Source organism: Arachis duranensis, chromosome 4 (assembly GCF_000817695.3).
Source record: "Arachis duranensis cultivar V14167 chromosome 4, aradu.V14167.gnm2.J7QH, whole genome shotgun sequence".
Classification (NCBI taxonomy): Eukaryota; Viridiplantae; Streptophyta; class Magnoliopsida; order Fabales; family Fabaceae; genus Arachis; species Arachis duranensis.
The window spans coordinates 49264872-49274951 of NC_029775.3; the positions used below are offsets into that span (position 1 = coordinate 49264872).

Genomic DNA, 10080 nt, shown 5'->3' on the forward strand with positions numbered 1-10080 from the left:
ACATTCATCATGTTGAAGTGCAAATGAATATCCTAGAACAAGAATAAGCTTGAATTGAATAGAAAACAGTAGTAATTGTATTAATTCATGAGGAACAGCAGAGCTCCACACCTTAATCTATGAGGTGTAGAAACTCCACTGTTGAAAATACATAAGTGATGAAGGTCCAGGCATGGCCGAATGGCCAGCCCCCTAAACATGATCAAGAGATCAACAGTGGTACAAAGATAGTCTCAAAAGATCTCCCAATGAAAATACAATAGTAAAAGGTCCTATTTATAATGAACTAGTAACCTAGGGTTTACAGAAATAAGTAAATGATGCAGAAATCCACTTCTGGAGCCCACTTGGTGTTTGCTTGGGCTGAGCATTGAAGCTTTCACATGCATAGGCTTTTCTTGGAGTTAAACGCCAGATCTGGTGCTAGTTTGGGCGTTTAACTCTAGCTTTTATGCCAATTCTGGCATTTAACGCCAAAAATGGGTAGAAAGTTAGCGTTAAAACGCCAATTTCCGTTATCAAAACTCAGGAAAAATATGGACTATTATATATTTCTGGAAAGCCCAAGATGTCTACTTTCCAACGCAATTCAAAGCGTGCCAATTTGGCTTCTGTAGCTCCAGAAAATCCATTTCTAGTGCAGGGAGGTCAGAATCCAATAGCCTCTGCAGTCCTTTTTCAGCCTCTAAATCAGATTTTTGCTCAGGTCCCTCAATTTCAGCCAGAAAATACCTGAAATCACGAAAAAACACATAAACTCATAGTAAAGTCCAGAAATGTGATTTTTGCATAAAAAATAATTATATACTATAAACTAAATGTGATTTTTGCATAAAAAATAATAATTATATACTAAAAACTAACTAAATCACACTAAAAACTACCTAAAAACAATGCCAAAAAGCTTATAAATTATCCACTCATCACAACACCAAACTTAAATTGTTGCTTGTTCCCAAGCAACTGAAAACAAAATAGAATAAAAAGAAGAGAATATACAATGAATTCTAAAATAATAATGAAGCTTAGCTCCAATTAGATGAGCGGGACTAGTAGCTTTTTGCTTCTGAACAGTTTTGGCATCTCACTTTATCCTTTGAAGTTCAGAATTAAGATAGTGTTATTGATTCTCCTAGTTCAGTATGTTGATTCTTGAACACAGCTACTTTATGAGTCTTGGCTGTGACCTTAAGCACTTTGTTTTCCAGTATTACCATCGGATATATAAATGCCACAGACACATGACTAGGTGAACCTTTTCAGATTGTGACTCAGCTTTGCTAAAGTCCCCAGTTAGAGGTGTCCAGAGTTCTTAAGCACATTCTTTCTGCCTTGGATCACGACTTTAACCACTCAGTCTCAGGCTTTTCACTTGGACCTTCATGACACAAGCACATGGTTAGGGACAACTTGACTTAGCCGCTTAGGCCAGGATTTTATTTCTTTGGGCCCTCCTATCCATTAATGCACAAAGCCTTGGATCCCTTTTACCCTTGCCTTTTGGTTTAAAGGGCTATTGGCTTTTTCTGCTTGCTTTTTCTTTTTCTTTCTTTTTCTTTTTTGCCATTTTTTTTCGCAAGCTTTGTTATTCACTGCTTTTTCTTGCTTCAAGAATCAATTTTATTATTTTTCAGATTATCAATAACATTTTTCTTTTTTCATCATTCTTTCAAAAGCCAAAAATTTTAACATTCACAAACTTCACTATCAAAATTATGCACTGTTCAAGCATTCATTCAAAAAACAAAAAGTATTGCCACCACATCAAAATAATCAAACTAATTTCAAGATAAATTTCGAAATTCAAGTACTTCTTGTTCTTTTGTAATTAGGCACATTTTTCATTTAAGAAAGGTGAAGGGTTCATAGGACATTCATAGCCTTAAGACATAGATACTAGACACTAATGATCATGTAATGAAGACACAAACATAGATAATACATAAAGCATAAAAATCGAAAAACAGAAAGATAAGAACAAGGAAATCAAAGAACGGGTCCACCTTAGTGATGGCGGCTAGTTCTTCCTCTTGAAGATCCAATGGAACGCTTGAGCTCCTCTATGTCTCTTCCTTGCCTTTGTTGCTCTTCCCTCATAGCTATTTGATCCTCTCTAATTTCATGGAGAATAATGGAGTGCTCTTGGTGCTCCATCCTTAGTTGCTCCATATTGGAACTCAAATCTCCCAAAGAGGTATTGAGTTGCTCCCAATAATTGTGTGGAGGAAAATGCATCCCTTGAGGCATCTTTGGGATTTCTTGATGAGGGACTTCCTCATGCACTTGTTGAGGTCCATGAGTGGGCTCTCTTATTTGCTCCATCCTCTTTTTAGTGATGGGCTTGTCCTCTTCAATGAGGATGTCTTCTCGTATGACAACTCCAGCTAAATTGCATAGGTGACAGATGAGATGAGGAAAGGCTAACCTTGCCAAGGTGGAGGTTTTGTCAGCCACTTTTTAGAGTTCTAGAGATATGACCTCATGAACTTCTACTTCCTCTCCAATCATGATGCTATGGATCATGATAGCCCGATCTACAGTCACTTCGGATCGGTTGCTATTAGGAATGATGGAGTGTTGGGTGAATTCCAACCATCCTCTAGCCACGGGTTTAAGGTCATGCCTTCTTAATTGAATTGGCTTGCCTTTGGAGTCTCTTTTCCATTGAGCTCCTTCCACACATAGTCTCTTTTCCCCGAACCATTGTAAGCCAATTCTTTGGGTTCGGGTTCACACTTTGATCATGGTTTTTGATGATGCATGCATTAGCATAGAACTCTTGAACCATTAAGATTCCAACTTGTTGAATGGGGTTGGTGAGAACTTCCCAACCTCTTTTTCAAATCTCATGTCGGATCTCTGGATACTTATTCCTTTTGAGCATGAAAGGGATCTCAGGGATCACCTTCTTCTTGGCCACAACTTCATAGAAGTGGTCTTGATAGACCTTTAAGATGAATCTCTCCATCTCCCATGACTCGGAGGTGGAAGCTTTTACCTTCCCTTTCCTCTTTCTAGAGGTTTCTCCGGCCATAGGTGCCATAAATGGTTATGAAAACACAAAAAGTAATGCCATTTCCACACCAAACTTAAAAGGTTTGCTCGTCCTTGAGCAAAAGAAGAAAGACAGACGAAGAAGAAGAAGAAATGGAGGAGATGGAGAGGTGTGAGTGGTTCGGCCAAGGGGGAGAAGAAGTGTTTGTGTGAATTTGAAGGATGGAGGGGTTTATATAGGAGTGGAAAGAGAGGTTAGGGTTCGTGAATTAGGGGTTGGGTTTGGAAGGGAAAGGATTTGAATTTGAATGGTGAGGTAGGTGGGATTTTTGGGGAAGAGTGGATAGAGGTAGGGAAGAGAAATGGAAGTGATTGGTGAGGGGTAATTAGGGAAGGGTGTTATAGGAAGGTGTGAAGAAGAGAGAGAGTGAGTTTAGGTAGGTGGGGATCCTGTGAGGTCTACAGATCCTGATGTGTCAAGGATTTCTCATCCCTGCACCATTTTGGCATGTAAATGCCCCTTTGAGTGCCAATCCTGGCATTAAATGCCAGGTTGTTGCCCATTTTTGGCATTTAATGCCAGCTTTTCTTCCTTTTCTGGTGTTAAACGCCAGCTTGGTGCCCTTTTCTGGTGTTAAACGCCAGTCTGGTGCCCCTTTCTGGCGTTAAACGCCTGGAATGGTGCCAGACTGGGCGTTTAACGCCCATTTTGCTACCCTTACTGGCATTTAAATGCCAGTAAGGTCATCCTACAGGGTGTGCTATTTTCAATGCTATTTTTTATTTTTGCTTTTATTTTTGTGACTCCACATGATCATCATCCTAAAGGAAACATAAAATAACAATGGAAAATAGAAATTCAACATAGATAAGTAAAAATTGGGTTGCCTCCCAACAAGCGCTTCTTTAATGTCAATAGCTTGATAGTGAGCTCTCATGGAGCCTCACAGATACTCAGAGCATGACGATGGCCTCTCAAAACCAAACTTAGAGTTTGAATGTGGGGGCTCTGTTTGACTCTGTATTGAGAGAAACTTTTCATGCTTCTTCTCCATGTGTACAGAAGGAGATCCTTGAGCCTTAAACACAAGGTAGTCCTCATCCACTTGAAAGACCAACTCTCCTCTGTCAACATCAATCACAGCTTTTGCTGTGGCTAGGAAGGGTCTGCCAAGGATGATGGATTCATCCTTATTCTTTCCAGTGTCCAGGATTATGAAGTCAGCAGGGATGTAAAGGCCCTCAACCTTTACTAAAACGTCCTCTACAAGTCCATAAGCATGTTTCATGGATTTGTATGCCATCTCTAGTGAGATTCTTGCAGCTTGTACCTCAAAGATTCCCAGTTTCTCCATTATAGAGAGTGGCATGAGGTTTATGCCTGACCACAGGCCACACAGATCCTTCTCAAAGGTCATGGTGCCTATGGTAGAGGGTATTAAGAATTTTCTGGGATCTGGTTTCCTCTGAGGTAATGTCTGCCTAATCAAGTCATTCAGTTCATTGGTGAGCAAGGGGGTTTCATGATTGCTCCACGATAATTAGCAACTTGCTCTCCAGTAATATCTTCATTTTCTTCAGAGGAAGAGTACTCATCAGAGCTCATGAATGGTAGAAGTAGGTTCAATGGAATCTCTATGGTCTCTGTATGAGCCTCAAATTCCCTTGGTTCCTCAAAGGAGAACTTCTTTTCGTTCAGAGGACATCCCATGAGGTTTTTCACACTGGGAATCATGTTCTCCTTACTCTCTCCAGGTTCGGCCATGTTGGTCATGGTTATGGCCTTGCACTCTCTCTTGGAATTTTCTTTTGTATTGCTTGGGAGAGTACTAAGAGGAGTTTCTGTAACCTTTTTACTCAGCTGGCCCACTTATGCCTCCAAATTTCCAATGGAGGACCTTGTTTCATTCATGAAACTTAATATGGTCTTAGATAGATCAGAGGCTATGGTTGCTAAGCCAGAACAACTCTGCTCAGAGTTATCTGTCTGTTGCTGAGAAGATGATGGAAAAGGCTTGCTATTGCTAAACCTATTTCCTCCACCATTATTGTTGTTTAAGCCTTGTTGAGGCTTCTGTTGGTCTTTTCATGAGAGATTTGGATGATTTCTCCATGAAGAATTATAGGTGTTTCCATAGGATTCTCCCATGTAATTCACCTCTTCCATTGCAGGGTTCTCAGGATCATAAGCTTCTTCTTCAGAAGATGCTTCTTTATTACTGCTGGATGCAGCTTACAATCCTGTCAGACTCTGAAAAATCATATTGACTTACTGAGTCAATAATTTGTTCTGAGCCAATATGGCATTCAGAGTATTAATCTCAAGAACTCCTTTCTTCTGAGTTGTCCCATTATTCATAGGATTTCTTTCAGAAGTGTACATGAACTAATTATTTGCAACCATTTCAATGAGTTCCTGGGCTTCTGCAGGCATTTTCTTCAGATGAATAGATCCGCCTGCAGAATGGTCTAATGACATCTTGGATAACTCAGACAGACCATCATAGAAGATACCTATGATGATTCATTCTAAAAGCATGTCAGAAGGACACCTTCTGATCAATTGCTTGTATCTTTCCCAAGCTTCATAGAGGGATTCACCTTCCTTCTGTTTGAAGGTTTAAACTTCCACTTTAAGCTTACTCATCTTTTGATGTGGAAAGAATTCAGCTAAGAAGGCATTGACCAGCTTTTCCCAAGAGTTCAGGCTGTCTCTAGGTTTTGAGTTCAACCATATATTGTCTCTGTCTCTTATAGCAAAAGGGAAAAGTATAAATCTGTAGGCCTCGAGAACAACTCTATTGGTCTTAACAGTGTCACAAATTTGCAAAAATTCAGCCAAGAATTGATGAGGATCTTCCAATAGAAGTCCATAAAACTTGCAATTCTGTTGCATCAGAGAAATTAATTGAGGCTTAAGCTCAATGTTGTTTGCTCCAATGGCAGGGATAGAGATGTTTCTCCAATAGAAGTCGGGAGTTGGTGCAGTAAAGTCACCAAGCACCTTTCTTGCATTGTTGGCTGATGAGCGGATAATTTATACGCTTTTTGGCATTATTTTTAGGTAATTTTTAGTAGGATCTAGCTACTTCTAGGGATGTTTTCATTAGTTTTTATGCTAAATTCACATTTCTGCACTTTACTATGAGTTTGTGTGTTTTTCTGTGATTTTAGGTATTTTTTGGCTGAAATTGAGGGACCTGAGCAAAACACTGATAAAAGGCTGACAAAGGACTGCTGATGCTGTTAGATTCTGACCTCTCTGCACTCAAAATGTATTTTCTGGAGCTACAGAACTCCAAATGGCGCATTCTCAACTGCGTTGGAAAGTAGACATCCAGAGCCTTCCAAAAATATATAATAGTTCATACTTTATTCAAGATTAGATGACGTAAATTGGCGCCCAACACCAGTTCCATGCTACATTCTGGAGTCAAACGCCAGAAACACGTTACGAACTAGAGTTGAACGCCAAAAACACGTTACAACTTGGCGTTCAACTCCAAAAGAAGCCTTTGCACGTGTAAAGCTCAAGCTCAGCCCAAGCACACGCCAAGTGGGCCCCGAAAGTGGATTTCTGCATCAATTACTTATTTCTGTAAATCCTAGTAGCTAGTCTAGTATAAATAGGACATTTTACTATTGTATTAGACGTCTTTTGACAGTATGTGTTTTGACCATTCGATCCTGTGATCATGTTTTGGGGGTTGGCCATTCGGCCATGCTTGGACCTTCATCACTTATGTATTTTCAACGGTGGAATTTCTACACACCATAGATTAAGGGTGTGGAGCTCGGCTATACCTCGAGTTTTAATGCAATTACTACTATTTTCTATTCAATTCAGTTTATTCATATTCTAAGATATTCGTTGCACTTTAACATGATGAATGTAATGATCCGTGACACTCATCATCATTCTTACCTATGAACGCGTGACTGACAACCACTTCCGTTCTACCTTAGACCGGGTGCATATCTCTTGGATTCCTTAATCAGAATCTTTGTGGTATAAGCTAGAATTGATGGTGGCATTCATGAGAATCCGAAAAGTCTAAACCTTGTCTGTGGTATTCCGAGTAGGATTCAGGGATTGAATGATTGTGACGAGCTTCAAACTCGCGATTGTTGGGCGTAATGACAAACGCAAAAGAATCAAGGGATTCTATTCTAACATGATCGAGAACCGACAGATGATTAGTCGTGCCGTGACAGAGCATTTGGACCTTTTTCACTGAGAGGATGGGATGTAGCCATTGATAACGGTGATGCCCTACACACAGCTTGCCATGGAAAGGAGTAAGATGAATTGAAAGTATGAAAGCAGTATGTTGCAGAGATCCAAAAGGAACACAACATCTCCATGCACCTATTTGAAATTCTTACCAATGATTTACATAAGTATTTCTATCTTTATTTTCTATTTATTTATTATTATTATTCGAAAACCCCATAACCATTTATTATCCGCCTAACTGAGATCTACAAGATGACCATAGCTTGCTTCATACCAACAATCTCTGTGGGATCGACCCTTACTCACGTAAGGTTTATTACTTGGACGACCCAGTGCACTTGCTGGTTAGTTGTGCGAAGTTGTGAAGAAAGTGCTGAGTTAGTAAATGCGCATACCAAGTTGAATGCCATTGATAGAGATCATAATTTCGTGCACCAAGTTTTTGGCGCTGTTGCCGGGGATTGTTCGAGTTTGGACAACTGACAGTTTATCTTGTTGCTCAGATTAGGTAATTTTCTTTTTGTTTTATTTTCAAAAATTTTTTCAAAAATCTTTCAAAAAAATTTTTCCCTTTTGTTTTTGAAAATTATTCTAAATTTTTAAGAATGAATTCTAGAGTTTCATGATAACATGTTGAAGCTTGGCTGGCTGTAAAGCCATATCCAAATTCTTTTGGATTGAGGCTTCCACTTATCAACATAAAAGGCATGTATATGGAGTTGGATGAAGTATCAGCTGTTGCATGCTTGATTTATATCCTAAAGCTGGCTGGCTATTAAGCCATGTCCAACCCTTGGATTGGAGCTTTAGGCTAACAATGAAAGATTCCTGGAATTCTTATTAAAAATTTTTGAATTTCTTATTTTCTTTTTCCTATATGTTTTTCGAAAAAAATAAAAGAAAATACAAAAAATTCATAAAATCATAAAAAAAACCAAAAATATTTTGTGATTCCTGTTTGAGTCTTGTGTCATGTTTTAAGTTGGGTGTCAATTACATGTTTTTAAAAATTATGCATTTTTCAAAAATTCATGCATGGTGTTCTTCATGATCTTCAAGTTATTCTTGGTAAGTCATCTTGTTTGATCTTGATGTTTTCTTATTTTGTGTCTTTTGTTGTTTTTCATATGCATTTTTGCATTCATAGTGTCTAAGCATTAAAGATTTCTAAGTTTGGTGTCTTGCATGTTTTCTTTGCATCAAAAATTTTTCAAAATTATGTTCTTGATGTTCATCATGATCTTCAAAGTGTTCTTGGTGTTCATCTTGACATTCGTAGTGTTCTTGCATGCATCATTGGTTTTGATCAAAAAATTTTCATGTTTTGGGTCAGTTTTATATTTTTCCCTCTCATCATTAAAAATTCAAAAATAAAAAATATCTTTTCCTTATTTCTCTCAACATTTCGAAAATTTGAGTTGACTTAGTCAAAAATTTTTAAAACTTAGCTATTTCTTATAAGTCAAGTCAAATTTTCAATTTTAAAAATCTTATCTTTACAAAACTTTCTCAAAAATCAAATCTTTTTCTTTTTTCTTACTAATTTTTGAAAATTTTTAATTTAATTTTCAAAATCTTTTTCTTATCTTTATCTCAAAATTTCGAAAACTTTACTAACAATTAATGTAATTGATTCAAAAATTTGAAGTTTGTTACTTTCTTGTTAAGAAATGTTCAATCTTTAAATTCTAGAATCATATCTTTTAGTTTCTTGTTAGTCAAGTAATCAAATTTTAATTTTAAAAATCAAATCTTTTTCAAAATATTTTTCCATCATATCTTTTTAATTAAATCTTTTTTAATCATATCTTTTATCTTTTTCAAAAATTTGATTTCAAAATATCTTCCAACTTCTTATTTTTCAAAATTGATTTTCAAATCTTTCTCAACTAACCAATTAACTTTTGTTTATTTTTTTTATCTTTTTCAAAACCGCCTAACTAATTTTAGCTCTCTAATTTTCGAAAATTACCTCCCTCTTTTTCAAAATTCTTTTAATTAACTAATTGTTTTAAATTTTAATTTTAATTTTAATTCTTCTTTTAATTTTTGAAAATCACTAACCCTTTTTTAAAATTAATTTTCGAATTCTCTCCCTCTCATCTTCTTCTATTTATTTATTTATTTACTAATACTTCTCTTCTTCTCAAGAATCTGAACCTATTTTCACCCTTGTGTTTGGATTCTTACCTTTTCCTTCTTCTATTCCCTTTTTCTTCTACTAACATAAAATAATCTCTCTACTGTGGTAAAGAGGATCCCTATTATTATTTTTTGTTCCTTTCTTTTTCATATGAGCAGGAGCAAGGACAAGAATATTCTTGTTGAAGCAGATCCTGAACCTGAAAGGACTTTGAAGAGGAAACTAAGAGAAGCTAAATTACAAGAATCCAGAGACAACCTTACAGAAATTTTCGAAAAGGAAGAGGAGATGGCAGCCAAAAATAATAATGCAAGGAGGATGCTTGGTGACTATACTACACCTACTTCCAAATTTGATGGAAGAAGCATCTCAATCCCTATGATTGGAGCAAACAATTTTGAGCTGAAACCTCAACTAGTTGCTCTACTAAAAAAGAACTGCAAGTTCCATGGACTTCCATCAGAAGATCCCTACCAATTTTTAACTGAGTTCTTGCAGATCTGTGAGACTGTTAAGACTAATGGAGTAGATCCTGAAGTCTACAGGCTCATGCTTTTCTCATTTGCTATAAGAGACAGAGCTAGAATATGGTTGGATTCACAACCTAAAGATAGCTTGGACTCATGGGATAAGCTGGTCGCGGTCTTTTTGGCTAAGTTCTTTCCTCAAAAGCTGAGCAAGCTTAGAGTGGATGTTCAGACCTTCA

At 37.2% G+C, this 10080-nt stretch overlaps 1 non-coding gene across 1 annotated transcript; it reads left to right on the top strand.

Annotated features, from left to right (window-relative positions):
- Positions 1 to 5527: 5527 nt before the first annotated feature.
- LOC127746978 (small nucleolar RNA R71) lies at positions 5528 to 5635 on the top strand. Its single transcript, XR_008008783.1, has one exon. It is a non-coding gene; the product is annotated as a small nucleolar RNA R71 (small nucleolar RNA).
- Positions 5636 to 10080: the final 4445 nt, after the last annotated feature.